The sequence below is a fragment of the Siphateles boraxobius genome, unplaced genomic scaffold (assembly GCF_051911475.1).
Source record: "Siphateles boraxobius isolate OS27281-9 unplaced genomic scaffold, OSU_SipBor_1 77, whole genome shotgun sequence".
Classification (NCBI taxonomy): domain Eukaryota; kingdom Metazoa; phylum Chordata; class Actinopteri; order Cypriniformes; family Leuciscidae; genus Siphateles; species Siphateles boraxobius.
This window is the reverse complement of record NW_027509205.1, coordinates 5,629,392-5,656,353: the sequence shown is the minus strand read 5'-3', so window position 1 is coordinate 5,656,353 and position 26,962 is coordinate 5,629,392. Positions and strand designations below refer to the sequence as shown.

Below are 26,962 nucleotides of genomic sequence, written 5' to 3'. Positions count from 1 at the left end.
AAAAAAAACAACAACTCTGTTCTTATCTCGTTTAACATCTGATTCGTCCACTATCCGGTGACCGCGTATGAAATTGATTTTTGCCTCATGGATCCGGAGCATGAAAACAACATCATCCACAACAACAACAGCAAAAGAGCCCGACTCTGCAGGTTTTTGATGTCTCTCTCTTATCTCTTGGAGTTTTTACGAATGAGCTGATGAGTTGAATCAGGTGTGTGTTTGATTGTCCGACCGTTGGTGAGGATTGCGGAGAGGGACACGGTGCCTCTGACGGGAGGCCTGGGAATTCATACTTACCTGGCAGGGGAGACACCATGATCAGGAAGGTGGTTCACCCAGGGCGAGGCTCGGCCATTGCACTCCGGTTGTGCTGACCCCTGCGAATTCCCCAAATGTGGGAATCTCGACTGCATAATTTATGGTAGTGGGGGACTGCGTTCGCGCTCTCCCCTGGACACACTGGTTAAAAGAGCAGATTGTTCGAGTTCCTCTTCTTCTGGTAGTTAACGACCTAGGCAGTCCAGAGAATTGAACTGCAGTGGTTGATCGAGAGATGTAAAACTCTCAACCTAGGACCAGTCTGCAAAAGTAGGGCTGTTTTTTAGTTTATTTTTTTCATCATTCTTCAAATAATCTCCATTATTCAACCAGCGCTTTTATTGGCAGTAGTGGTCCTAGAAGCAAAGTTGTTCCGAATGAGGAGTTCTATCATGTGGTATGAATACCTTGTGCATGTGTGAAAAATCACCTGACATACAGTCGCCTATGGCCGTATTCATGTTGTTGTTTTTACTGTTTACAGCGCCACCAAGTGGCCAGTCGCCACATCCCTTTTCACCTGAGCACAGGCTGAGCCCGTGCACAGGTGTACCGACTTGGGTGTAATTGTCTCATTCCGTTGGAGAGTTATGGCCATTTAAGTAAAGCCCGCCTCGCCCACTCCCAACGTTTTGGCGTCCCGTCGCCAACGTGAATCGAAATTCCGACTTTTTTCCCCATCGCTGTCGGCAATCAGACTCCAGGGAATCTTTCTGCACCGGTTTGGGTCAGATCGGGCGAAAGACCTAGGACTAGTGTGCAAAAGTAGCTTTTTCACAAAATCCCAAATACCCGAAAATCTCGCCAGCGCAACCATCGAATCCGAGGCCTGCGTCTTGTTCGGCCCGAGCCAAGGATTCCGGTGATGTAAGACACTTGGGTCTGCGACGGACGGTTCAGGAGTTACGAGGCATTTCGTACTTCTGATCGCTGCAGCGCCACCTTGGGGCCGATTGGGCCGAGCCTTGGTGATGTTGTAGACCGGGCGGGTACTACCATCCCTCAAGAGTTTCAAGTCTCTACGACGTACGCTTTGGTCTGCCCGCTCACTTTTAGGGCAGAATGTTTGTTGGTCCAAAATCCCAGGTTGCACTCCAAAGTGTCGTGTTGTGCGCTCTGCTGTGATCCATTTTCGGTGTCAACAGTCAAGCTGAGCTTGTATTGCTGTGAGCTGAGCTTGTTTGTTGGCGACCTTTAGACCCTCTCGCCACGGCCCAGGTGGGCGTGGCCTTTGACGGCTCCCCCGCCTCTGCGTCATTGTGTCATCGCTTCTCGGCCTTTTGGCTAAGATCAAGTGTAGTATCTGTTCTTATCAGTTTAATATCTGATACGTGCCCTACCCGGGCACCATATATTAAATTGATTTTTGGAACTGGGAGATGGAAGAGGGGCTTGCTCCGTCCACTCCACGCATCGACCCGGTATTGCAGTACTTCTGGGAACGGTGCACCCCCAAAAACTGTGTTCAATGAAAGAGATGTTTTAGTCTTGTGTGGCAGCAGGTGATAATGGAAGTAACGTATGTTGCTGTGTATGGGTGCTTTAAAGGTGTTGTAGGTGATCATATGCTATACAGGTAATGGTGGTGTGAGAGGGAAAAAAAAACAACAACTCTGTTCTTATCTCGTTTAACATCTGATTCGTCCACTATCCGGTGACCGCGTATGAAATTGATTTTTGGCTCATGGATCCGGAGCATGAAAACAACATCATCCACAACAACAACAGCAAAAGAGCCCGACTCTGCAGGTTTTTGATGTCTCTCTCTTATCTCTTGGAGTTTTTACGAATGAGCTGATGAGTTGAATCAGGTGTGTGTTTGATTGTCCGACCGTTGGTGAGGATTGCGGAGAGGGACACGGTGCCTCTGACGGGAGGCCTGGGAATTCATACTTACCTGGCAGGGGAGACACCATGATCAGGAAGGTGGTTCACCCAGGGCGAGGCTCGGCCATTGCACTCCGGTTGTGCTGACCCCTGCGAATTCCCCAAATGTGGGAATCTCGACTGCATAATTTATGGTAGTGGGGGACTGCGTTCGCGCTCTCCCCTGGACACACTGGTTAAAAGAGCAGATTGTTCGAGTTCCTCTTCTTCTGGTAGTTAACGACCTAGGAAGTCCAGAGAATTGAACTGCAGTGGTTGATCGAGAGATGTAAAACTCTCAACCTAGGACCAGTCTGCAAAAGTAGGGCTGTTTTTTAGTTTATTTTTTTCATCATTCTTCAAATAATCTCCATTATTCAACCAGCGCTTTTATTGGCAGTAGTGGTCCTAGAAGCAAAGTTGTTCCGAATGAGGAGTTCTATCATGTGGTATGAATACCTTGTGCATGTGTGAAAAATCACCTGACATACAGTCGCCTATGGCCGTATTTATGTTGTTGTTTTTACTGTTTACAGCGCCACCAAGTGGCCAGTCGCCACATCCCTTTTCACCTGAGCACAGGCTGAGCCCGTGCACAGGTGTACCGACTTGGGTGTAATTGTCTCATTCCGTTGGAGAGTTATGGCCATTTAAGTAAAGCCCGCCTCGCCCACTCCCAACGTTTTGGCGTCCCGTCGCCAACGTGAATCGAAATTCCGACTTTTTTCCCCATCGCTGTCGGCAATCAGACTCCAGGGAATCTTTCTGCACCGGTTTGGGTCAGATCGGGCGAAAGACCTAGGACTAGTGTGCAAAAGTAGCTTTTTCACAAAATCCCAAATACCCGAAAATCTCGCCAGCGCAACCATCGAATCCGAGGCCTGCGTCTTGTTCGGCCCGAGCCAAGGATTCCGGTGATGTAAGACACTTGGGTCTGCGACGGAAGGTTCAGGAGTTACGAGGCATTTCGTACTTCTGATCGCTGCAGCGCCACCTTGGGGCCGATTGGGCCGAGCCTTGGTGATGTTGTAGACCGGGCGGGTACTACCATCCCTCAAGAGTTTCAAGTCTCTACGACGTACGCTTTGGTCTGCCCGCTCACTTTTAGGGCAGAATGTTTGTTGGTCCAAAATCCCAGGTTGCACTCCAAAGTGTCGTGTTGTGCGCTCTGCTGTGATCCATTTTCGGTGTCAACAGTCAAGCTGAGCTTGTATTGCTGTGAGCTGAGCTTGTTTGTTGGCGACCTTTAGACCCTCTCGCCACGGCCCAGGTGGGCGTGGCCTTTGACGGCTCCCCCGCCTCTGCGTCATTGTGTCATCGCTTCTCGGCCTTTTGGCTAAGATCAAGTGTAGTATCTGTTCTTATCAGTTTAATATCTGATACGTGCCCTACCCGGGCACCATATATTAAATTGATTTTTGGAACTGGGAGATGGAAGAGGGGCTTGCTCCGTCCACTCCACGCATCGACCCGGTATTGCAGTACTTCTGGGAACGGTGCACCCCCAAAAACTGTGTTCAATGAAAGAGATGTTTTAGTCTTGTGTGGCAGCAGGTGATAATGGAAGAAACGTATATTGCTGTGTATGGGTGCTTTAAAGGTGTTGTAGGTGATCATATGCTATACAGGTAATGGTGGTGTGAGAGGGAAAAAAAAACAACTCTGTTCTTATCTCGTTTAACATCTGATTCGTCCACTATCCGGTGACCGCGTATGAAATTGATTTTTGGCTCATGGATCCGGAGCATGAAAACAACATCATCCACAACAACAACAGCAAAAGAGCCCGACTCTGCAGGTTTTTGATGTCTCTCTCTTATCTCTTGGAGTTTTTACGAATGAGCTGATGAGTTGAATCAGGTGTGTGTTTGATTGTCCGACCGTTGGTGAGGATTGCGGAGAGGGACACGGTGCCTCTGACGGGAGGCCTGGGAATTCATACTTACCTGGCAGGGGAGACACCATGATCAGGAAGGTGGTTCACCCAGGGCGAGGCTCGGCCATTGCACTCCGGTTGTGCTGACCCCTGCGAATTCCCCAAATGTGGGAATCTCGACTGCATAATTTATGGTAGTGGGGGACTGCGTTCGCGCTCTCCCCTGGACACACTGGTTAAAAGAGCAGATTGTTCGAGTTCCTCTTCTTCTGGTAGTTAACGACCTAGGCAGTCCAGAGAATTGAACTGCAGTGGTTGATCGAGAGATGTAAAACTCTCAACCTAGGACCAGTCTGCAAAAGTAGGGCTGTTTTTTAGTTTATTTTTTTCATCATTCTTCAAATAATCTCCATTATTCAACCAGCGCTTTTATTGGCAGTAGTGGTCCTAGAAGCAAAGTTGTTCCGAATGAGGAGTTCTATCATGTGGTATGAATACCTTGTGCATGTGTGAAAAATCACCTGACATACAGTCGCCTATGGCCGTATTCATGTTGTTGTTTTTACTGTTTACAGCGCCACCAAGTGGCCAGTCGCCACATCCCTTTTCACCTGAGCACAGGCTGAGCCCGTGCACAGGTGTACCGACTTGGGTGTAATTGTCTCATTCCGTTGGAGAGTTATGGCCATTTAAGTAAAGCCCGCCTCGCCCACTCCCAACGTTTTGGCGTCCCGTCGCCAACGTGAATCGAAATTCCGACTTTTTTCCCCATCGCTGTCGGCAATCAGACTCCAGGGAATCTTTCTGCACCGGTTTGGGTCAGATCGGGCGAAAGACCTAGGACTAGTGTGCAAAAGTAGCTTTTTCACAAAATCCCAAATACCCGAAAATCTCGCCAGCGCAACCATCGAATCCGAGGCCTGCGTCTTGTTCGGCCCGAGCCAAGGATTCCGGTGATGTAAGACACTTGGGTCTGCGACGGACGGTTCAGGAGTTACGAGGCATTTCGTACTTCTGATCGCTGCAGCGCCACCTTGGGGCCGATTGGGCCGAGCCTTGGTGATGTTGTAGACCGGGCGGGTACTACCATCCCTCAAGAGTTTCAAGTCTCTACGACGTACGCTTTGGTCTGCCCGCTCACTTTTAGGGCAGAATGTTTGTTGGTCCAAAATCCCAGGTTGCACTCCAAAGTGTCGTGTTGTGCGCTCTGCTGTGATCCATTTTCGGTGTCAACAGTCAAGCTGAGCTTGTATTGCTGTGAGCTGAGCTTGTTTGTTGGCGACCTTTAGACCCTCTCGCCACGGCCCAGGTGGGCGTGGCCTTTGACGGCTCCCCCGCCTCTGCGTCATTGTGTCATCGCTTCTCGGCCTTTTGGCTAAGATCAAGTGTAGTATCTGTTCTTATCAGTTTAATATCTGATACGTGCCCTACCCGGGCACCATATATTAAATTGATTTTTGGAACTGGGAGATGGAAGAGGGGCTTGCTCCGTCCACTCCACGCATCGACCCGGTATTGCAGTACTTCTGGGAACGGTGCACCCCCAAAAACTGTGTTCAATGAAAGAGATGTTTTAGTCTTGTGTGGCAGCAGGTGATAATGGAAGTAACGTATGTTGCTGTGTATGGGTGCTTTAAAGGTGTTGTAGGTGATCATATGCTATACAGGTAATGGTGGTGTGAGAGGGAAAAAAAAACAACAACTCTGTTCTTATCTCGTTTAACATCTGATTCGTCCACTATCCGGTGACCGCGTATGAAATTGATTTTTGGCTCATGGATCCGGAGCATGAAAACAACATCATCCACAACAACAACAGCAAAAGAGCCCGACTCTGCAGGTTTTTGATGTCTCTCTCTTATCTCTTGGAGTTTTTACGAATGAGCTGATGAGTTGAATCAGGTGTGTGTTTGATTGTCCGACCGTTGGTGAGGATTGCGGAGAGGGACACGGTGCCTCTGACGGGAGGCCTGGGAATTCATACTTACCTGGCAGGGGAGACACCATGATCAGGAAGGTGGTTCACCCAGGGCGAGGCTCGGCCATTGCACTCCGGTTGTGCTGACCCCTGCGAATTCCCCAAATGTGGGAATCTCGACTGCATAATTTATGGTAGTGGGGGACTGCGTTCGCGCTCTCCCCTGGACACACTGGTTAAAAGAGCAGATTGTTCGAGTTCCTCTTCTTCTGGTAGTTAACGACCTAGGAAGTCCAGAGAATTGAACTGCAGTGGTTGATCGAGAGATGTAAAACTCTCAACCTAGGACCAGTCTGCAAAAGTAGGGCTGTTTTTTAGTTTATTTTTTTCATCATTCTTCAAATAATCTCCATTATTCAACCAGCGCTTTTATTGGCAGTAGTGGTCCTAGAAGCAAAGTTGTTCCGAATGAGGAGTTCTATCATGTGGTATGAATACCTTGTGCATGTGTGAAAAATCACCTGACATACAGTCGCCTATGGCCGTATTCATGTTGTTGTTTTTACTGTTTACAGCGCCACCAAGTGGCCAGTCGCCACATCCCTTTTCACCTGAGCACAGGCTGAGCCCGTGCACAGGTGTACCGACTTGGGTGTAATTGTCTCATTCCGTTGGAGAGTTATGGCCATTTAAGTAAAGCCCGCCTCGCCCACTCCCAACGTTTTGGCGTCCCGTCGCCAACGTGAATCGAAATTCCGACTTTTTTCCCCATCGCTGTCGGCAATCAGACTCCAGGGAATCTTTCTGCACCGGTTTGGGTCAGATCGGGCGAAAGACCTAGGACTAGTGTGCAAAAGTAGCTTTTTCACAAAATCCCAAATACCCGAAAATCTCGCCAGCGCAACCATCGAATCCGAGGCCTGCGTCTTGTTCGGCCCGAGCCAAGGATTCCGGTGATGTAAGACACTTGGGTCTGCGACGGACGGTTCAGGAGTTACGAGGCATTTCGTACTTCTGATCGCTGCAGCGCCACCTTGGGGCCGATTGGGCCGAGCCTTGGTGATGTTGTAGACCGGGCGGGTACTACCATCCCTCAAGAGTTTCAAGTCTCTACGACGTACGCTTTGGTCTGCCCGCTCACTTTTAGGGCAGAATGTTTGTTGGTCCAAAATCCCAGGTTGCACTCCAAAGTGTCGTGTTGTGCGCTCTGCTGTGATCCATTTTCGGTGTCAACAGTCAAGCTGAGCTTGTATTGCTGTGAGCTGAGCTTGTTTGTTGGCGACCTTTAGACCCTCTCGCCACGGCCCAGGTGGGCGTGGCCTTTGACGGCTCCCCCGCCTCTGCGTCATTGTGTCATCGCTTCTCGGCCTTTTGGCTAAGATCAAGTGTAGTATCTGTTCTTATCAGTTTAATATCTGATACGTGCCCTACCCGGGCACCATATATTAAATTGATTTTTGGAACTGGGAGATGGAAGAGGGGCTTGCTCCGTCCACTCCACGCATCGACCCGGTATTGCAGTACTTCTGGGAACGGTGCACCCCCAAAAACTGTGTTCAATGAAAGAGATGTTTTAGTCTTGTGTGGCAGCAGGTGATAATGGAAGTAACGTATGTTGCTGTGTATGGGTGCTTTAAAGGTGTTGTAGGTGATCATATGCTATACAGGTAATGGTGGTGTGAGAGGGAAAAAAAAACAACAACTCTGTTCTTATCTCGTTTAACATCTGATTCGTCCACTATCCGGTGACCGCGTATGAAATTGATTTTTGGCTCATGGATCCGGAGCATGAAAACAACATCATCCACAACAACAACAGCAAAAGAGCCCGACTCTGCAGGTTTTTGATGTCTCTCTCTTATCTCTTGGAGTTTTTACGAATGAGCTGATGAGTTGAATCAGGTGTGTGTTTGATTGTCCGACCGTTGGTGAGGATTGCGGAGAGGGACACGGTGCCTCTGACGGGAGGCCTGGGAATTCATACTTACCTGGCAGGGGAGACACCATGATCAGGAAGGTGGTTCACCCAGGGCGAGGCTCGGCCATTGCACTCCGGTTGTGCTGACCCCTGCGAATTCCCCAAATGTGGGAATCTCGACTGCATAATTTATGGTAGTGGGGGACTGCGTTCGCGCTCTCCCCTGGACACACTGGTTAAAAGAGCAGATTGTTCGAGTTCCTCTTCTTCTGGTAGTTAACGACCTAGGAAGTCCAGAGAATTGAACTGCAGTGGTTGATCGAGAGATGTAAAACTCTCAACCTAGGACCAGTCTGCAAAAGTAGGGCTGTTTTTTAGTTTATTTTTTTCATCATTCTTCAAATAATCTCCATTATTCAACCAGCGCTTTTATTGGCAGTAGTGGTCCTAGAAGCAAAGTTGTTCCGAATGAGGAGTTCTATCATGTGGTATGAATACCTTGTGCATGTGTGAAAAATCACCTGACATACAGTCGCCTATGGCCGTATTCATGTTGTTGTTTTTACTGTTTACAGCGCCACCAAGTGGCCAGTCGCCACATCCCTTTTCACCTGAGCACAGGCTGAGCCCGTGCACAGGTGTACCGACTTGGGTGTAATTGTCTCATTCCGTTGGAGAGTTATGGCCATTTAAGTAAAGCCCGCCTCGCCCACTCCCAACGTTTTGGCGTCCCGTCGCCAACGTGAATCGAAATTCCGACTTTTTTCCCCATCGCTGTCGGCAATCAGACTCCAGGGAATCTTTCTGCACCGGTTTGGGTCAGATCGGGCGAAAGACCTAGGACTAGTGTGCAAAAGTAGCTTTTTCACAAAATCCCAAATACCCGAAAATCTCGCCAGCGCAACCATCGAATCCGAGGCCTGCGTCTTGTTCGGCCCGAGCCAAGGATTCCGGTGATGTAAGACACTTGGGTCTGCGACGGAAGGTTCAGGAGTTACGAGGCATTTCGTACTTCTGATCGCTGCAGCGCCACCTTGGGGCCGATTGGGCCGAGCCTTGGTGATGTTGTAGACCGGGCGGGTACTACCATCCCTCAAGAGTTTCAAGTCTCTACGACGTACGCTTTGGTCTGCCCGCTCACTTTTAGGGCAGAATGTTTGTTGGTCCAAAATCCCAGGTTGCACTCCAAAGTGTCGTGTTGTGCGCTCTGCTGTGATCCATTTTCGGTGTCAACAGTCAAGCTGAGCTTGTATTGCTGTGAGCTGAGCTTGTTTGTTGGCGACCTTTAGACCCTCTCGCCACGGCCCAGGTGGGCGTGGCCTTTGACGGCTCCCCCGCCTCTGCGTCATTGTGTCATCGCTTCTCGGCCTTTTGGCTAAGATCAAGTGTAGTATCTGTTCTTATCAGTTTAATATCTGATACGTGCCCTACCCGGGCACCATATATTAAATTGATTTTTGGAACTGGGAGATGGAAGAGGGGCTTGCTCCGTCCACTCCACGCATCGACCCGGTATTGCAGTACTTCTGGGAACGGTGCACCCCCAAAAACTGTGTTCAATGAAAGAGATGTTTTAGTCTTGTGTGGCAGCAGGTGATAATGGAAGTAACGTATATTGCTGTGTATGGGTGCTTTAAAGGTGTTGTAGGTGATCATATGCTATACAGGTAATGGTGGTGTGAGAGGGAAAAAAAAACAACAACTCTGTTCTTATCTCGTTTAACATCTGATTCGTCCACTATCCGGTGACCGCGTATGAAATTGATTTTTGGCTCATGGATCCGGAGCATGAAAACAACATCATCCACAACAACAACAGCAAAAGAGCCCGACTCTGCAGGTTTTTGATGTCTCTCTCTTATCTCTTGGAGTTTTTACGAATGAGCTGATGAGTTGAATCAGGTGTGTGTTTGATTGTCCGACCGTTGGTGAGGATTGCGGAGAGGGACACGGTGCCTCTGACGGGAGGCCTGGGAATTCATACTTACCTGGCAGGGGAGACACCATGATCAGGAAGGTGGTTCACCCAGGGCGAGGCTCGGCCATTGCACTCCGGTTGTGCTGACCCCTGCGAATTCCCCAAATGTGGGAATCTCGACTGCATAATTTATGGTAGTGGGGGACTGCGTTCGCGCTCTCCCCTGGACACACTGGTTAAAAGAGCAGATTGTTCGAGTTCCTCTTCTTCTGGTAGTTAACGACCTAGGAAGTCCAGAGAATTGAACTGCAGTGGTTGATCGAGAGATGTAAAACTCTCAACCTAGGACCAGTCTGCAAAAGTAGGGCTGTTTTTTAGTTTATTTTTTTCATCATTCTTCAAATAATCTCCATTATTCAACCAGCGCTTTTATTGGCAGTAGTGGTCCTAGAAGCAAAGTTGTTCCGAATGAGGAGTTCTATCATGTGGTATGAATACCTTGTGCATGTGTGAAAAATCACCTGACATACAGTCGCCTATGGCCGTATTTATGTTGTTGTTTTTACTGTTTACAGCGCCACCAAGTGGCCAGTCGCCACATCCCTTTTCACCTGAGCACAGGCTGAGCCCGTGCACAGGTGTACCGACTTGGGTGTAATTGTCTCATTCCGTTGGAGAGTTATGGCCATTTAAGTAAAGCCCGCCTCGCCCACTCCCAACGTTTTGGCGTCCCGTCGCCAACGTGAATCGAAATTCCGACTTTTTTCCCCATCGCTGTCGGCAATCAGACTCCAGGGAATCTTTCTGCACCGGTTTGGGTCAGATCGGGCGAAAGACCTAGGACTAGTGTGCAAAAGTAGCTTTTTCACAAAATCCCAAATACCCGAAAATCTCGCCAGCGCAACCATCGAATCCGAGGCCTGCGTCTTGTTCGGCCCGAGCCAAGGATTCCGGTGATGTAAGACACTTGGGTCTGCGACGGAAGGTTCAGGAGTTACGAGGCATTTCGTACTTCTGATCGCTGCAGCGCCACCTTGGGGCCGATTGGGCCGAGCCTTGGTGATGTTGTAGACCGGGCGGGTACTACCATCCCTCAAGAGTTTCAAGTCTCTACGACGTACGCTTTGGTCTGCCCGCTCACTTTTAGGGCAGAATGTTTGTTGGTCCAAAATCCCAGGTTGCACTCCAAAGTGTCGTGTTGTGCGCTCTGCTGTGATCCATTTTCGGTGTCAACAGTCAAGCTGAGCTTGTATTGCTGTGAGCTGAGCTTGTTTGTTGGCGACCTTTAGACCCTCTCGCCACGGCCCAGGTGGGCGTGGCCTTTGACGGCTCCCCCGCCTCTGCGTCATTGTGTCATCGCTTCTCGGCCTTTTGGCTAAGATCAAGTGTAGTATCTGTTCTTATCAGTTTAATATCTGATACGTGCCCTACCCGGGCACCATATATTAAATTGATTTTTGGAACTGGGAGATGGAAGAGGGGCTTGCTCCGTCCACTCCACGCATCGACCCGGTATTGCAGTACTTCTGGGAACGGTGCACCCCCAAAAACTGTGTTCAATGAAAGAGATGTTTTAGTCTTGTGTGGCAGCAGGTGATAATGGAAGTAACGTATATTGCTGTGTATGGGTGCTTTAAAGGTGTTGTAGGTGATCATATGCTATACAGGTAATGGTGGTGTGAGAGGGAAAAAAAAACAACAACTCTGTTCTTATCTCGTTTAACATCTGATTCGTCCACTATCCGGTGACCGCGTATGAAATTGATTTTTGGCTCATGGATCCGGAGCATGAAAACAACATCATCCACAACAACAACAGCAAAAGAGCCCGACTCTGCAGGTTTTTGATGTCTCTCTCTTATCTCTTGGAGTTTTTACGAATGAGCTGATGAGTTGAATCAGGTGTGTGTTTGATTGTCCGACCGTTGGTGAGGATTGCGGAGAGGGACACGGTGCCTCTGACGGGAGGCCTGGGAATTCATACTTACCTGGCAGGGGAGACACCATGATCAGGAAGGTGGTTCACCCAGGGCGAGGCTCGGCCATTGCACTCCGGTTGTGCTGACCCCTGCGAATTCCCCAAATGTGGGAATCTCGACTGCATAATTTATGGTAGTGGGGGACTGCGTTCGCGCTCTCCCCTGGACACACTGGTTAAAAGAGCAGATTGTTCGAGTTCCTCTTCTTCTGGTAGTTAACGACCTAGGAAGTCCAGAGAATTGAACTGCAGTGGTTGATCGAGAGATGTAAAACTCTCAACCTAGGACCAGTCTGCAAAAGTAGGGCTGTTTTTTAGTTTATTTTTTTCATCATTCTTCAAATAATCTCCATTATTCAACCAGCGCTTTTATTGGCAGTAGTGGTCCTAGAAGCAAAGTTGTTCCGAATGAGGAGTTCTATCATGTGGTATGAATACCTTGTGCATGTGTGAAAAATCACCTGACATACAGTCGCCTATGGCCGTATTTATGTTGTTGTTTTTACTGTTTACAGCGCCACCAAGTGGCCAGTCGCCACATCCCTTTTCACCTGAGCACAGGCTGAGCCCGTGCACAGGTGTACCGACTTGGGTGTAATTGTCTCATTCCGTTGGAGAGTTATGGCCATTTAAGTAAAGCCCGCCTCGCCCACTCCCAACGTTTTGGCGTCCCGTCGCCAACGTGAATCGAAATTCCGACTTTTTTCCCCATCGCTGTCGGCAATCAGACTCCAGGGAATCTTTCTGCACCGGTTTGGGTCAGATCGGGCGAAAGACCTAGGACTAGTGTGCAAAAGTAGCTTTTTCACAAAATCCCAAATACCCGAAAATCTCGCCAGCGCAACCATCGAATCCGAGGCCTGCGTCTTGTTCGGCCCGAGCCAAGGATTCCGGTGATGTAAGACACTTGGGTCTGCGACGGAAGGTTCAGGAGTTACGAGGCATTTCGTACTTCTGATCGCTGCAGCGCCACCTTGGGGCCGATTGGGCCGAGCCTTGGTGATGTTGTAGACCGGGCGGGTACTACCATCCCTCAAGAGTTTCAAGTCTCTACGACGTACGCTTTGGTCTGCCCGCTCACTTTTAGGGCAGAATGTTTGTTGGTCCAAAATCCCAGGTTGCACTCCAAAGTGTCGTGTTGTGCGCTCTGCTGTGATCCATTTTCGGTGTCAACAGTCAAGCTGAGCTTGTATTGCTGTGAGCTGAGCTTGTTTGTTGGCGACCTTTAGACCCTCTCGCCACGGCCCAGGTGGGCGTGGCCTTTGACGGCTCCCCCGCCTCTGCGTCATTGTGTCATCGCTTCTCGGCCTTTTGGCTAAGATCAAGTGTAGTATCTGTTCTTATCAGTTTAATATCTGATACGTGCCCTACCCGGGCACCATATATTAAATTGATTTTTGGAACTGGGAGATGGAAGAGGGGCTTGCTCCGTCCACTCCACGCATCGACCCGGTATTGCAGTACTTCTGGGAACGGTGCACCCCCAAAAACTGTGTTCAATGAAAGAGATGTTTTAGTCTTGTGTGGCAGCAGGTGATAATGGAAGTAACGTATATTGCTGTGTATGGGTGCTTTAAAGGTGTTGTAGGTGATCATATGCTATACAGGTAATGGTGGTGTGAGAGGGAAAAAAAAACAACAACTCTGTTCTTATCTCGTTTAACATCTGATTCGTCCACTATCCGGTGACCGCGTATGAAATTGATTTTTGGCTCATGGATCCGGAGCATGAAAACAACATCATCCACAACAACAACAGCAAAAGAGCCCGACTCTGCAGGTTTTTGATGTCTCTCTCTTATCTCTTGGAGTTTTTACGAATGAGCTGATGAGTTGAATCAGGTGTGTGTTTGATTGTCCGACCGTTGGTGAGGATTGCGGAGAGGGACACGGTGCCTCTGACGGGAGGCCTGGGAATTCATACTTACCTGGCAGGGGAGACACCATGATCAGGAAGGTGGTTCACCCAGGGCGAGGCTCGGCCATTGCACTCCGGTTGTGCTGACCCCTGCGAATTCCCCAAATGTGGGAATCTCGACTGCATAATTTATGGTAGTGGGGGACTGCGTTCGCGCTCTCCCCTGGACACACTGGTTAAAAGAGCAGATTGTTCGAGTTCCTCTTCTTCTGGTAGTTAACGACCTAGGAAGTCCAGAGAATTGAACTGCAGTGGTTGATCGAGAGATGTAAAACTCTCAACCTAGGACCAGTCTGCAAAAGTAGGGCTGTTTTTTAGTTTATTTTTTCATCATTCTTCAAATAATCTCCATTATTCAACCAGCGCTTTTATTGGCAGTAGTGGTCCTAGAAGCAAAGTTGTTCCGAATGAGGAGTTCTATCATGTGGTATGAATACCTTGTGCATGTGTGAAAAATCACCTGACATACAGTCGCCTATGGCCGTATTTATGTTGTTGTTTTTACTGTTTACAGCGCCACCAAGTGGCCAGTCGCCACATCCCTTTTCACCTGAGCACAGGCTGAGCCCGTGCACAGGTGTACCGACTTGGGTGTAATTGTCTCATTCCGTTGGAGAGTTATGGCCATTTAAGTAAAGCCCGCCTCGCCCACTCCCAACGTTTTGGCGTCCCGTCGCCAACGTGAATCGAAATTCCGACTTTTTTCCCCATCGCTGTCGGCAATCAGACTCCAGGGAATCTTTCTGCACCGGTTTGGGTCAGATCGGGCGAAAGACCTAGGACTAGTGTGCAAAAGTAGCTTTTTCACAAAATCCCAAATACCCGAAAATCTCGCCAGCGCAACCATCGAATCCGAGGCCTGCGTCTTGTTCGGCCCGAGCCAAGGATTCCGGTGATGTAAGACACTTGGGTCTGCGACGGAAGGTTCAGGAGTTACGAGGCATTTCGTACTTCTGATCGCTGCAGCGCCACCTTGGGGCCGATTGGGCCGAGCCTTGGTGATGTTGTAGACCGGGCGGGTACTACCATCCCTCAAGAGTTTCAAGTCTCTACGACGTACGCTTTGGTCTGCCCGCTCACTTTTAGGGCAGAATGTTTGTTGGTCCAAAATCCCAGGTTGCACTCCAAAGTGTCGTGTTGTGCGCTCTGCTGTGATCCATTTTCGGTGTCAACAGTCAAGCTGAGCTTGTATTGCTGTGAGCTGAGCTTGTTTGTTGGCGACCTTTAGACCCTCTCGCCACGGCCCAGGTGGGCGTGGCCTTTGACGGCTCCCCCGCCTCTGCGTCATTGTGTCATCGCTTCTCGGCCTTTTGGCTAAGATCAAGTGTAGTATCTGTTCTTATCAGTTTAATATCTGATACGTGCCCTACCCGGGCACCATATATTAAATTGATTTTTGGAACTGGGAGATGGAAGAGGGGCTTGCTCCGTCCACTCCAAGCATCGACCCGGTATTGCAGTACTTCTGGGAACGGTGCACCCCCAAAAACTGTGTTCAATGAAAGAGATGTTTTAGTCTTGTGTGGCAGCAGGTGTTAATGGAAGTAACGTATATTGCTGTGTATGGGTGCTTTAAAGGTGTTGTAGGTGATCATATGCTATACAGGTAATGGTGGTGTGAGAGGGAAAAAAAAACAACAACTCTGTTCTTATCTCGTTTAACATCTGATTCATCCACTATCCGGTGACCGCGTATGAAATTGATTTTTGGCTCATGGATCCGGAGCATGAAAACAACATCATCCACAACAACAACAGCAAAAGAGCCCGACTCTGCAGGTTTTTGATGTCTCTCTCTTATCTCTTGGAGTTTTTACGAATGAGCTGATGAGTTGAATCAGGTGTGTGTTTGATTGTCCGACCGTTGGTGAGGATTGCGGAGAGGGACACGGTGCCTCTGACGGGAGGCCTGGGAATTCATACTTACCTGGCAGGGGAGACACCATGATCAGGAAGGTGGTTCACCCAGGGCGAGGCTCGGCCATTGCACTCCGGTTGTGCTGACCCCTGCGAATTCCCCAAATGTGGGAATCTCGACTGCATAATTCATGGTAGTGGGGGACTGCGTTCGCGCTCTCCCCTGGACACACTGGTTAAAAGAGCAGATTGTCTGAGTTCCTCTTCTTCTGGTAGTTAACGACCTAGGAAGTCCAGAGAATTGAACTGCAGTGGTTGATCGAGAGATGTAAAACTCTCAACCTAGGACCAGTCTGCAAAAGTAGGGCTGTTTTTTAGTTTTTTTTTTCATCATTCTTCAAATAATCTCCATTATTCAACCAGCGCTTTTATTGGCAGCAGTGGTCCTAGAAGCAAAGTTGTTCAGAATGAGGAGTTCTATCATGTGGTATGAATACCTTGTGCATGTGTGAAAAATCACCTGACATACAGTCGCCTATGGCCGTATTCATGTTGTTGTTTTTACTGTTTACAGCGCCACCAAGTGGCCAGTCGCCACATCCCTTTTCACCTGAGCACAGGCTGAGCCCGTGCACAGGTGTACCGACTTGGGTGTAATTGTCTCATTCCGTTGGAGAGTTATGGCCATTTAAGTAAAGCCCGCCTCGCCCACTCCCAACGTTTTGGCGTCCCGTCGCCAACGTGAATCGAAATTCCGACTTTTTTCCCCATCGCTGTCGGCAATCAGACTCCAGGGAATCTTTCTGCACCGGTTTGGGTCAGTTCGGGCAAAAGACCTAGGACTAGTGTGCAAAAGTAGCTTTTTCACAAAATCCCAAATACCCGAAAATCTCGCAAGCGCAACCATCGAATCCGAGGCCTGCGTCTTGTTCGGCCCGAGCCAAGGATTCCGGTGATGTAAGACACTTGGGTCTGCGACGGACGGTTCAGGAGTTACGAGGCATTTCGTACTTCTGATCGCTGCAGCGCCACCTTGGGGCCGATTGGGCCGAGCCTTGGTGATGTTGTAGACCGGGCGGGTACTACCATCCCTCAAGAGTTTCAAGTCTCTACGACGTACGCTTTGGTCTGCCCGCTCACTTTTAGGGCAGAATGTTTGTTGGTCCAAAATCCCAGGTTGCACTCCAAAGTGTCGTGTTGTGCGCTCTGCTGTGATCCATTTTCGGTGTCAACAGTCAAGCTGAGCTTGTATTGCTGTGAGCTGAGCTTGTTTGTTGGCGACCTTTAGACCCTCTCGCCACGGCCCAGGTGGGCGTGGCCTTTGACGGCTCCCCCGCCTCTGCGTCATTGTGTCATCGCTTCTCGGCCTTTTGGCTAAGATCAAGTGTAGTATCTGTTCTTATCAGTTTAATATCTGATACGTGCCCTACCCGGGCACCATATATTAAATTGATTTTTGGAACTGGGAGATGGAAGAGGGGCTTGCTCCGTCCACTCCACGCATCGACCCGGTATTGCAGTACTTCTGGGAACGGTGCACCCCCAAAAACTGTGTTCAATGAAAGAGATGTTTTAGTCTTGTGTGGCAGCAGGTGTTAATGGAAGTAACGTATATTGCTGTGTATGGGTGCTTTAAAGGTGTTGTAGGTGATCATATGCTATACAGGTAATGGTGGTGTGAGAGGAAAAAAAAAACAACAACTCTGTTCTTATCTCGTTTAACATCTGATTCGTCCACTATCCGGTGACCGCGTATGAAATTGATTTTTGGCTCATGGATCCGGAGCATGAAAACAACATCATCCACAACAACAACAGCAAAAGAGCCCGACTCTGCAGGTTTTTGATGTCTCTCTCTTATCTCTTGGAGTTTTTACGAATGAGCTGATGAGTTGAATCAGGTGTGTGTTTGATTGTCCGACCGTTGGTGAGGATTGCGGAGAGGGACACGGTGCCTCTGACGGGAGGCCTGGGAATTCATACTTACCTGGCAGGGGAGACACCATGATCAGGAAGGTGGTTCACCCAGGGCGAGGCTCGGCCATTGCACTCCGGTTGTGCTGACCCCTGCGAATTCCCCAAATGTGGGAATCTCGACTGCATAATTCATGGTAGTGGGGGATGCGTTCGCGCTCTCCCCTGGACACACTGGTTAAAAGAGCAGATTGTCCGAGTTCCTCTTCTTCTGGTAGTTAACGACCTAGGAAGTCCAGAGAATTGAACTGCAGTGGTTGATCGAGAGATGTAAAACTCTCAACCTAGGACCAGTCTGCAAAAGTAGGGCTGTTTTTTAGTTTTTTTTTTCATCATTCTTCAAATAATCTCCATTATTCAACCAGCGCTTTTATTGGCAGCAGTGGTCCTAGAAGCAAAGTTGTTCCGAATGAGGAGTTCTATCATGTGGTATGAATACCTTGTGCATGTGTGAAAAATCACCTGACATACAGTCGCCTATGGCCGTATTCATGTTGTTGTTTTTACTGTTTACAGCGCCACCAAGTGGCCAGTCGCCACATCCCTTTTCACCTGAGCACAGGCTGAGCCCGTGCACAGGTGTACCGACTTGGGTGTAATTGTCTCATTCCGTTGGAGAGTTATGGCCATTTAAGTAAAGCCCGCCTCGCCCACTCCCAACGTTTTGGCGTCCCGTCGCCAACGTGAATCGAAATTCCGACTTTTTTCCCCATCGCTGTCGGCAATCAGACTCCAGGGAATCTTTCTGCACCGGTTTGGGGTAGATCGGGCGAAAGACCTAGGACTAGTGTGCAAACGTAGCTTTTTCACAAAATCCCAAATACCCGAAAATCTCGCCAGCGCAACCATCGAATCCGAGGCCTGCGTCTTGTTCGGCCCGAGCCAAGGATTCTGGTGATGTAAGACACTTGGGTCTGCGACGGACGGTTCAGGAGTTACGAGGCATTTCGTACTTCTGATCGCTGCAGCGCCACCTTGGGGCCGATTGGGCCGAGCCTTGGTGATGTTGTAGACCGGGCGGGTACTACCATCCCTCAAGAGTTTCAAGTCTCTACGACGTACGCTTTGGTCTGCCCGCTCACTTTTAGGGCAGAATGTTTGTTGGTCCAAAATCCCAGGTTGCACTCCAAAGTGTCGTGTTGTGCGCTCTGCTGTGATCCATTTTCGGTGTCAACAGTCAAGCTGAGCTTGTATTGCTGTGAGCTGAGCTTGTTTGTTGGCGACCTTTAGACCCTCTCGCCACGGCCCAGGTGGGCGTGGCCTTTGACGGCTCCCCCGCCTCTGCGTCATTGTGTCATCGCTTCTCGGCCTTTTGGCTAAGATCAAGTGTAGTATCTGTTCTTATCAGTTTAATATCTGATACGTGCCCTACCCGGGCACCATATATTAAATTGATTTTTGGAACTGGGAGATGGAAGAGGGGCTTGCTCCGTCCACTCCACGCATCGACCCGGTATTGCAGTACTTCTGGGAACGGTGCACCCCCAAAAACTGTGTTCAATGAAAGAGATGTTTTAGTCTTGTGTGGCAGCAGGTGTTAATGGAAGTAACGTATATTGCTGTGTATGGGTGCTTTAAAGGTGTTGTAGGTGATCATATGCTATACAGGTAATGGTGGTGTGAGAGGAAAAAAAAAACAACAACTCTGTTCTTATCTCGTTTAACATCTGATTCGTCCACTATCCGGTGACCGCGTATGAAATTGATTTTTGGCTCATGGATCCGGAGCATGAAAACAACATCATCCACAACAACAACAGCAAAAGAGCCCGACTCTGCAGGTTTTTGATGTCTCTCTCTTATCTCTTGGAGTTTTTACGAATGAGCTGATGAGTTGAATCAGGTGTGTGTTTGATTGTCCGACCGTTGGTGAGGATTGCGGAGAGGGACACGGTGCCTCTGACGGGAGGCCTGGGAATTCATACTTACCTGGCAGGGGAGACACCATGATCAGGAAGGTGGTTCACCCAGGGCGAGGCTCGGCCATTGCACTCCGGTTGTGCTGACCCCTGCGAATTCCCCAAATGTGGGAATCTCGACTGCATAATTCATGGTAGTGGGGGACTGCGTTCGCGCTCTCCCCTGGACACACTGGTTAAAAGAGCAGATTGTCCGAGTTCCTCTTCTTCTGGTAGTTAACGACCTAGGAAGTCCAGAGAATTGAACTGCAGTGGTTGATCGAGAGATGTAAAACTCTCAACCTAGGACCAGTCTGCAAAAGTAGGGCTGTTTTTTAGTTTTTTTTTTCATCATTCTTCAAATAATCTCCATTATTCAACCAGCGCTTTTATTGGCAGCAGTGGTCCTAGAAGCAAAGTTGTTCCGAATGAGGAGTTCTATCATGTGGTATGAATACCTTGTGCATGTGTGAAAAATCACCTGACATACAGTCGCCTATGGCCGTATTCATGTTGTTGTTTTTACTGTTTACAGCGCCACCAAGTGGCCAGTCGCCACATCCCTTTTCACCTGAGCACAGGCTGAGCCCGTGCACAGGTGTACCGACTTGGGTGTAATTGTCTCATTCCGTTGGAGAGTTATGGCCATTTAAGTAAAGCCCGCCTCGCCCACTCCCAACGTTTTGGCGTCCCGTCGCCAACGTGAATCGAAATTCCGACTTTTTTCCCCATCGCTGTCGGCAATCAGACTCCAGGGAATCTTTCTGCACCGGTTTGGGGTAGATCGGGCGAAAGACCTAGGACTAGTGTGCAAAAGTAGCTTTTTCACAAAATCCCAAATACCCGAAAATCTCGCCAGCGCAACCATCGAATCCGAGGCCTGCGTCTTGTTCGGCCCGAGCCAAGGATTCCGGTGATGTAAGACACTTGGGTCTGCGACGGACGGTTCAGGAGTTACGAGGCATTTCGTACTTCTGATCGCTGCAGCGCCACCTTGGGGCCGATTGGGCCGAGCCTTGGTGATGTTGTAGACCGGGTGGGTACTACCATCCCTCAAGAGTTTCAAGTCTCTACGACGTACGCTTTGGTCTGCCCGCTCACTTTTAGGGCAGAATGTTTGTTGGTCCAAAATCCCAGGTTGCACTCCAAAGTGTCGTGTTGTGCGCTCTGCTGTGATCCATTTTCGGTGTCAACAGTCAAGCTGAGCTTGTATTGCTGTGAGCTGAGCTTGTTTGTTGGCGACCTTTAGACCCTCTCGCCACGGCCCAGGTGGGCGTGGCCTTTGACGGCTCCCCCGCCTCTGCGTCATTGTGTCATCGCTTCTCGGCCTTTTGGCTAAGATCAAGTGTAGTATCTGTTCTTATCAGTTTAATATCTGATACGTGCCCTACCCGGGCACCATATATTAAATTGATTTTTGGAACTGGGAGATGGAAGAGGGGCTTGCTCCGTCCACTCCACGCATCGACCCGGTATTGCAGTACTTCTGGGAACGGTGCACCCCCAAAAACTGTGTTCAATGAAAGAGATGTTTTAGTCTTGTGTGGCAGCAGGTGTTAATGGAAGTAACGTATATTGCTGTGTATGGGTGCTTTAAAGGTGTTGTAGGTGATCATATGCTATACAGGTAATGGTGGTGTGAGAGGAAAAAAAAAACAACAACTCTGTTCTTATCTCGTTTAACATCTGATTCGTCCACTATCCGGTGACCGCGTATGAAATTGATTTTTGGCTCATGGATCCGGAGCATGAAAACAACATCATCCACAACAACAACAGCAAAAGAGCCCGACTCTGCAGGTTTTTGATGTCTCTCTCTTATCTCTTGGAGTTTTTACGAATGAGCTGATGAGTTGAATCAGGTGTGTGTTTGATTGTCCGACCGTTGGTGAGGATTGCGGAGAGGGACACGGTGCCTCTGACGGGAGGCCTGGGAATTCATACTTACCTGGCAGGGGAGACACCATGATCAGGAAGGTGGTTCACCCAGGGCGAGGCTCGGCCATTGCACTCCGGTTGTGCTGACCCCTGCGAATTCCCCAAATGTGGGAATCTCGACTGCATAATTCATGGTAGTGGGGGACTGCGTTCGCGCTCTCCCCTGGACACACTGGTTAAAAGAGCAGATTGTCTGAGTTCCTCTTCTTCTGGTAGTTAACGACCTAGGAAGTCCAGAGAATTGAACTGCAGTGGTTGATCGAGAGATGTAAAACTCTCAACCTAGGACCAGTCTGCAAAAGTAGGGCTGTTTTTTAGTTTTTTTTTTCATCATTCTTCAAATAATCTCCATTATTCAACCAGCGCTTTTATTGGCAGCAGTGGTCCTAGAAGCAAAGTTGTTCAGAATGAGGAGTTCTATCATGTGGTATGAATACCTTGTGCATGTGTGAAAAATCACCTGACATACAGTCGCCTATGGCCGTATTCATGTTGTTGTTTTTACTGTTTACAGCGCCACCAAGTGGCCAGTCGCCACATCCCTTTTCACCTGAGCACAGGCTGAGCCCGTGCACAGGTGTACCGACTTGGGTGTAATTGTCTCATTCCGTTGGAGAGTTATGGCCATTTAAGTAAAGCCCGCCTCGCCCACTCCCAACGTTTTGGCGTCCCGTCGCCAACGTGAATCGAAATTCCGACTTTTTTCCCCATCGCTGTCGGCAATCAGACTCCAGGGAATCTTTCTGCACCGGTTTGGGTCAGTTCGGGCAAAAGACCTAGGACTAGTGTGCAAAAGTAGCTTTTTCACAAAATCCCAAATACCCGAAAATCTCGCAAGCGCAACCATCGAATCCGAGGCCTGCGTCTTGTTCGGCCCGAGCCAAGGATTCCGGTGATGTAAGACACTTGGGTCTGCGACGGACGGTTCAGGAGTTACGAGGCATTTCGTACTTCTGATCGCTGCAGCGCCACCTTGGGGCCGATTGGGCCGAGCCTTGGTGATGTTGTAGACCGGGCGGGTACTACCATCCCTCAAGAGTTTCAAGTCTCTACGACGTACGCTTTGGTCTGCCCGCTCACTTTTAGGGCAGAATGTTTGTTGGTCCAAAATCCCAGGTTGCACTCCAAAGTGTCGTGTTGTGCGCTCTGCTGTGATCCATTTTCGGTGTCAACAGTCAAGCTGAGCTTGTATTGCTGTGAGCTGAGCTTGTTTGTTGGCGACCTTTAGACCCTCTCGCCACGGCCCAGGTGGGCGTGGCCTTTGACGGCTCCCCCGCCTCTGCGTCATTGTGTCATCGCTTCTCGGCCTTTTGGCTAAGATCAAGTGTAGTATCTGTTCTTATCAGTTTAATATCTGATACGTGCCCTACCCGGGCACCATATATTAAATTGATTTTTGGAACTGGGAGATGGAAGAGGGGCTTGCTCCGTCCACTCCACGCATCGACCCGGTATTGCAGTACTTCTGGGAACGGTGCACCCCCAAAAACTGTGTTCAATGAAAGAGATGTTTTAGTCTTGTGTGGCAGCAGGTGTTAATGGAAGTAACGTATATTGCTGTGTATGGGTGCTTTAAAGGTGTTGTAGGTGATCATATGCTATACAGGTAATGGTGGTGTGAGAGGAAAAAAAAAACAACAACTCTGTTCTTATCTCGTTTAACATCTGATTCGTCCACTATCCGGTGACCGCGTATGAAATTGATTTTTGGCTCATGGATCCGGAGCATGAAAACAACATCATCCACAACAACAACAGCAAAAGAGCCCGACTCTGCAGGTTTTTGATGTCTCTCTCTTATCTCTTGGAGTTTTTACGAATGAGCTGATGAGTTGAATCAGGTGTGTGTTTGATTGTCCGACCGTTGGTGAGGATTGCGGAGAGGGACACGGTGCCTCTGACGGGAGGCCTGGGAATTCATACTTACCTGGCAGGGGAGACACCATGATCAGGAAGGTGGTTCACCCAGGGCGAGGCTCGGCCATTGCACTCCGGTTGTGCTGACCCCTGCGAATTCCCCAAATGTGGGAATCTCGACTGCATAATTCATGGTAGTGGGGGATGCGTTCGCGCTCTCCCCTGGACACACTGGTTAAAAGAGCAGATTGTCCGAGTTCCTCTTCTTCTGGTAGTTAACGACCTAGGAAGTCCAGAGAATTGAACTGCAGTGGTTGATCGAGAGATGTAAAACTCTCAACCTAGGACCAGTCTGCAAAAGTAGGGCTGTTTTTTAGTTTTTTTTTTCATCATTCTTCAAATAATCTCCATTATTCAACCAGCGCTTTTATTGGCAGCAGTGGTCCTAGAAGCAAAGTTGTTCCGAATGAGGAGTTCTATCATGTGGTATGAATACCTTGTGCATGTGTGAAAAATCACCTGACATACAGTCGCCTATGGCCGTATTCATGTTGTTGTTTTTACTGTTTACAGCGCCACCAAGTGGCCAGTCGCCACATCCCTTTTCACCTGAGCACAGGCTGAGCCCGTGCACAGGTGTACCGACTTGGGTGTAATTGTCTCATTCCGTTGGAGAGTTATGGCCATTTAAGTAAAGCCCGCCTCGCCCACTCCCAACGTTTTGGCGTCCCGTCGCCAACGTGAATCGAAATTCCGACTTTTTTCCCCATCGCTGTCGGCAATCAGACTCCAGGGAATCTTTCTGCACCGGTTTGGGGTAGATCGGGCGAAAGACCTAGGACTAGTGTGCAAACGTAGCTTTTTCACAAAATCCCAAATACCCGAAAATCTCGCCAGCGCAACCATCGAATCCGAGGCCTGCGTCTTGTTCGGCCCGAGCCAAGGATTCTGGTGATGTAAGACACTTGGGTCTGCGACGGACGGTTCAGGAGTTACGAGGCATTTCGTACTTCTGATCGCTGCAGCGCCACCTTGGGGCCGATTGGGCCGAGCCTTGGTGATGTTGTAGACCGGGCGGGTACTACCATCCCTCAAGAGTTTCAAGTCTCTACGACGTACGCTTTGGTCTGCCCGCTCACTTTTAGGGCAGAATGTTTGTTGGTCCAAAATCCCAGGTTGCACTCCAAAGTGTCGTGTTGTGCGCTCTGCTGTGATCCATTTTCGGTGTCAACAGTCAAGCTGAGCTTGTATTGCTGTGAGCTGAGCTTGTTTGTTGGCGACCTTTAGACCCTCTCGCCACGGCCCAGGTGGGCGTGGCCTTTGACGGCTCCCCCGCCTCTGCGTCATTGTGTCATCGCTTCTCGGCCTTTTGGCTAAGATCAAGTGTAGTATCTGTTCTTATCAGTTTAATATCTGATACGTGCCCTACCCGGGCACCATATATTAAATTGATTTTTGGAACTGGGAGATGGAAGAGGGGCTTGCTCCGTCCACTCCACGCATCGACCCGGTATTGCAGTACTTCTGGGAACGGTGCACCCCCAAAAACTGTGTTCAATGAAAGAGATGTTTTAGTCTTGTGTGGCAGCAGGTGTTAATGGAAGTAACGTATATTGCTGTGTATGGGTGCTTTAAAGGTGTTGTAGGTGATCATATGCTATACAGGTAATGGTGGTGTGAGAGGAAAAAAAAAACAACAACTCTGTTCTTATCTCGTTTAACATCTGATTCGTCCACTATCCGGTGACCGCGTATGAAATTGATTTTTGGCTCATGGATCCGGAGCATGAAAACAACATCATCCACAACAACAACAGCAAAAGAGCCCGACTCTGCAGGTTTTTGATGTCTCTCTCTTATCTCTTGGAGTTTTTACGAATGAGCTGATGAGTTGAATCAGGTGTGTGTTTGATTGTCCGACCGTTGGTGAGGATTGCGGAGAGGGACACGGTGCCTCTGACGGGAGGCCTGGGAATTCATACTTACCTGGCAGGGGAGACACCATGATCAGGAAGGTGGTTCACCCAGGGCGAGGCTCGGCCATTGCACTCCGGTTGTGCTGACCCCTGCGAATTCCCCAAATGTGGGAATCTCGACTGCATAATTCATGGTAGTGGGGGACTGCGTTCGCGCTCTCCCCTGGACACACTGGTTAAAAGAGCAGATTGTCCGAGTTCCTCTTCTTCTGGTAGTTAACGACCTAGGAAGTCCAGAGAATTGAACTGCAGTGGTTGATCGAGAGATGTAAAACTCTCAACCTAGGACCAGTCTGCAAAAGTAGGGCTGTTTTTTAGTTTTTTTTTTCATCATTCTTCAAATAATCTCCATTATTCAACCAGCGCTTTTATTGGCAGCAGTGGTCCTAGAAGCAAAGTTGTTCCGAATGAGGAGTTCTATCATGTGGTATGAATACCTTGTGCATGTGTGAAAAATCACCTGACATACAGTCGCCTATGGCCGTATTCATGTTGTTGTTTTTACTGTTTACAGCGCCACCAAGTGGCCAGTCGCCACATCCCTTTTCACCTGAGCACAGGCTGAGCCCGTGCACAGGTGTACCGACTTGGGTGTAATTGTCTCATTCCGTTGGAGAGTTATGGCCATTTAAGTAAAGCCCGCCTCGCCCACTCCCAACGTTTTGGCGTCCCGTCGCCAACGTGAATCGAAATTCCGACTTTTTTCCCCATCGCTGTCGGCAATCAGACTCCAGGGAATCTTTCTGCACCGGTTTGGGGTAGATCGGGCGAAAGACCTAGGACTAGTGTGCAAAAGTAGCTTTTTCACAAAATCCCAAATACCCGAAAATCTCGCCAGCGCAACCATCGAATCCGAGGCCTGCGTCTTGTTCGGCCCGAGCCAAGGATTCCGGTGATGTAAGACACTTGGGTCTGCGACGGACGGTTCAGGAGTTACGAGGCATTTCGTACTTCTGATCGCTGCAGCGCCACCTTGGGGCCGATTGGGCCGAGCCTTGGTGATGTTGTAGACCGGGTGGGTACTACCATCCCTCAAGAGTTTCAAGTCTCTACGACGTACGCTTTGGTCTGCCCGCTCACTTTTAGGGCAGAATGTTTGTTGGTCCAAAATCCCAGGTTGCACTCCAAAGTGTCGTGTTGTGCGCTCTGCTGTGATCCATTTTCGGTGTCAACAGTCAAGCTGAGCTTGTATTGCTGTGAGCTGAGCTTGTTTGTTGGCGACCTTTAGACCCTCTCGCCACGGCCCAGGTGGGCGTGGCCTTTGACGGCTCCCCCGCCTCTGCGTCATTGTGTCATCGCTTCTCGGCCTTTTGGCTAAGATCAAGTGTAGTATCTGTTCTTATCAGTTTAATATCTGATACGTGCCCTACCCGGGCACCATATATTAAATTGATTTTTGGAACTGGGAGATGGAAGAGGGGCTTGCTCCGTCCACTCCACGCATCGACCCGGTATTGCAGTACTTCTGGGAACGGTGCACCCCCAAAAACTGTGTTCAATGAAAGAGATGTTTTAGTCTTGTGTGGCAGCAGGTGTTAATGGAAGTAACGTATATTGCTGTGTATGGGTGCTTTAAAGGTGTTGTAGGTGATCATATGCTATACAGGTAATGGTGGTGTGAGAGGAAAAAAAAAACAACAACTCTGTTCTTATCTCGTTTAACATCTGATTCGTCCACTATCCGGTGACCGCGTATGAAATTGATTTTTGGCTCATGGATCCGGAGCATGAAAACAACATCATCCACAA

The 26,962-nt window shown here is 49.2% G+C and overlaps 28 non-coding genes across 28 annotated transcripts; all 28 read left to right on the top strand.

Moving 5' to 3' along the window:
* Positions 1 to 292: 292 nt before the first annotated feature.
* LOC143726666 (U1 spliceosomal RNA) lies at positions 293 to 456 on the top strand. Its single transcript, XR_013198902.1, has one exon. It is a non-coding gene; the product is annotated as a U1 spliceosomal RNA (small nuclear RNA).
* Positions 457 to 1,585: 1,129 nt separating this feature from the next.
* LOC143727087 (U2 spliceosomal RNA) lies at positions 1,586 to 1,776 on the top strand. Its single transcript, XR_013199296.1, has one exon. It is a non-coding gene; the product is annotated as a U2 spliceosomal RNA (small nuclear RNA).
* Positions 1,777 to 2,210: 434 nt separating this feature from the next.
* On the top strand, positions 2,211 to 2,374 carry LOC143726665 (U1 spliceosomal RNA). The gene has a single exon (XR_013198901.1). It is a non-coding gene; the product is annotated as a U1 spliceosomal RNA (small nuclear RNA).
* A 1,129-nt stretch (positions 2,375 to 3,503) lies between these two features.
* Positions 3,504 to 3,694, top strand: LOC143727086 (U2 spliceosomal RNA). The gene has a single exon (XR_013199295.1). It is a non-coding gene; the product is annotated as a U2 spliceosomal RNA (small nuclear RNA).
* Positions 3,695 to 4,125: 431 nt separating this feature from the next.
* On the top strand, positions 4,126 to 4,289 carry LOC143726664 (U1 spliceosomal RNA). Its single transcript, XR_013198900.1, has one exon. It is a non-coding gene; the product is annotated as a U1 spliceosomal RNA (small nuclear RNA).
* A 1,129-nt stretch (positions 4,290 to 5,418) lies between these two features.
* On the top strand, positions 5,419 to 5,609 carry LOC143727084 (U2 spliceosomal RNA). The gene has a single exon (XR_013199293.1). It is a non-coding gene; the product is annotated as a U2 spliceosomal RNA (small nuclear RNA).
* A 434-nt stretch (positions 5,610 to 6,043) lies between these two features.
* Positions 6,044 to 6,207, top strand: LOC143726663 (U1 spliceosomal RNA). Its single transcript, XR_013198899.1, has one exon. It is a non-coding gene; the product is annotated as a U1 spliceosomal RNA (small nuclear RNA).
* Positions 6,208 to 7,336: 1,129 nt separating this feature from the next.
* LOC143727083 (U2 spliceosomal RNA) lies at positions 7,337 to 7,527 on the top strand. Its single transcript, XR_013199292.1, has one exon. It is a non-coding gene; the product is annotated as a U2 spliceosomal RNA (small nuclear RNA).
* A 434-nt stretch (positions 7,528 to 7,961) lies between these two features.
* LOC143726662 (U1 spliceosomal RNA) lies at positions 7,962 to 8,125 on the top strand. Its single transcript, XR_013198898.1, has one exon. It is a non-coding gene; the product is annotated as a U1 spliceosomal RNA (small nuclear RNA).
* A 1,129-nt stretch (positions 8,126 to 9,254) lies between these two features.
* Positions 9,255 to 9,445, top strand: LOC143727082 (U2 spliceosomal RNA). The gene has a single exon (XR_013199291.1). It is a non-coding gene; the product is annotated as a U2 spliceosomal RNA (small nuclear RNA).
* A 434-nt stretch (positions 9,446 to 9,879) lies between these two features.
* On the top strand, positions 9,880 to 10,043 carry LOC143726661 (U1 spliceosomal RNA). Its single transcript, XR_013198897.1, has one exon. It is a non-coding gene; the product is annotated as a U1 spliceosomal RNA (small nuclear RNA).
* Positions 10,044 to 11,172: 1,129 nt separating this feature from the next.
* LOC143727081 (U2 spliceosomal RNA) lies at positions 11,173 to 11,363 on the top strand. Its single transcript, XR_013199290.1, has one exon. It is a non-coding gene; the product is annotated as a U2 spliceosomal RNA (small nuclear RNA).
* Positions 11,364 to 11,797: 434 nt separating this feature from the next.
* LOC143726659 (U1 spliceosomal RNA) lies at positions 11,798 to 11,961 on the top strand. The gene has a single exon (XR_013198895.1). It is a non-coding gene; the product is annotated as a U1 spliceosomal RNA (small nuclear RNA).
* Positions 11,962 to 13,090: 1,129 nt separating this feature from the next.
* Positions 13,091 to 13,281, top strand: LOC143727080 (U2 spliceosomal RNA). Its single transcript, XR_013199289.1, has one exon. It is a non-coding gene; the product is annotated as a U2 spliceosomal RNA (small nuclear RNA).
* A 434-nt stretch (positions 13,282 to 13,715) lies between these two features.
* LOC143726658 (U1 spliceosomal RNA) lies at positions 13,716 to 13,879 on the top strand. Its single transcript, XR_013198894.1, has one exon. It is a non-coding gene; the product is annotated as a U1 spliceosomal RNA (small nuclear RNA).
* A 1,128-nt stretch (positions 13,880 to 15,007) lies between these two features.
* On the top strand, positions 15,008 to 15,198 carry LOC143727182 (U2 spliceosomal RNA). Its single transcript, XR_013199389.1, has one exon. It is a non-coding gene; the product is annotated as a U2 spliceosomal RNA (small nuclear RNA).
* Positions 15,199 to 15,632: 434 nt separating this feature from the next.
* LOC143726956 (U1 spliceosomal RNA) lies at positions 15,633 to 15,796 on the top strand. The gene has a single exon (XR_013199177.1). It is a non-coding gene; the product is annotated as a U1 spliceosomal RNA (small nuclear RNA).
* Positions 15,797 to 16,924: 1,128 nt separating this feature from the next.
* Positions 16,925 to 17,115, top strand: LOC143727079 (U2 spliceosomal RNA). Its single transcript, XR_013199288.1, has one exon. It is a non-coding gene; the product is annotated as a U2 spliceosomal RNA (small nuclear RNA).
* Positions 17,116 to 17,549: 434 nt separating this feature from the next.
* Positions 17,550 to 17,712, top strand: LOC143726993 (U1 spliceosomal RNA). The gene has a single exon (XR_013199213.1). It is a non-coding gene; the product is annotated as a U1 spliceosomal RNA (small nuclear RNA).
* A 1,128-nt stretch (positions 17,713 to 18,840) lies between these two features.
* LOC143727078 (U2 spliceosomal RNA) lies at positions 18,841 to 19,031 on the top strand. The gene has a single exon (XR_013199287.1). It is a non-coding gene; the product is annotated as a U2 spliceosomal RNA (small nuclear RNA).
* Positions 19,032 to 19,465: 434 nt separating this feature from the next.
* Positions 19,466 to 19,629, top strand: LOC143726955 (U1 spliceosomal RNA). Its single transcript, XR_013199176.1, has one exon. It is a non-coding gene; the product is annotated as a U1 spliceosomal RNA (small nuclear RNA).
* A 1,128-nt stretch (positions 19,630 to 20,757) lies between these two features.
* LOC143727077 (U2 spliceosomal RNA) lies at positions 20,758 to 20,948 on the top strand. Its single transcript, XR_013199286.1, has one exon. It is a non-coding gene; the product is annotated as a U2 spliceosomal RNA (small nuclear RNA).
* Positions 20,949 to 21,382: 434 nt separating this feature from the next.
* LOC143726954 (U1 spliceosomal RNA) lies at positions 21,383 to 21,546 on the top strand. The gene has a single exon (XR_013199175.1). It is a non-coding gene; the product is annotated as a U1 spliceosomal RNA (small nuclear RNA).
* A 1,128-nt stretch (positions 21,547 to 22,674) lies between these two features.
* LOC143727076 (U2 spliceosomal RNA) lies at positions 22,675 to 22,865 on the top strand. The gene has a single exon (XR_013199285.1). It is a non-coding gene; the product is annotated as a U2 spliceosomal RNA (small nuclear RNA).
* Positions 22,866 to 23,299: 434 nt separating this feature from the next.
* LOC143726990 (U1 spliceosomal RNA) lies at positions 23,300 to 23,462 on the top strand. The gene has a single exon (XR_013199211.1). It is a non-coding gene; the product is annotated as a U1 spliceosomal RNA (small nuclear RNA).
* A 1,128-nt stretch (positions 23,463 to 24,590) lies between these two features.
* Positions 24,591 to 24,781, top strand: LOC143727075 (U2 spliceosomal RNA). Its single transcript, XR_013199284.1, has one exon. It is a non-coding gene; the product is annotated as a U2 spliceosomal RNA (small nuclear RNA).
* Positions 24,782 to 25,215: 434 nt separating this feature from the next.
* On the top strand, positions 25,216 to 25,379 carry LOC143726953 (U1 spliceosomal RNA). Its single transcript, XR_013199174.1, has one exon. It is a non-coding gene; the product is annotated as a U1 spliceosomal RNA (small nuclear RNA).
* A 1,128-nt stretch (positions 25,380 to 26,507) lies between these two features.
* On the top strand, positions 26,508 to 26,698 carry LOC143727073 (U2 spliceosomal RNA). The gene has a single exon (XR_013199282.1). It is a non-coding gene; the product is annotated as a U2 spliceosomal RNA (small nuclear RNA).
* Positions 26,699 to 26,962: the final 264 nt, after the last annotated feature.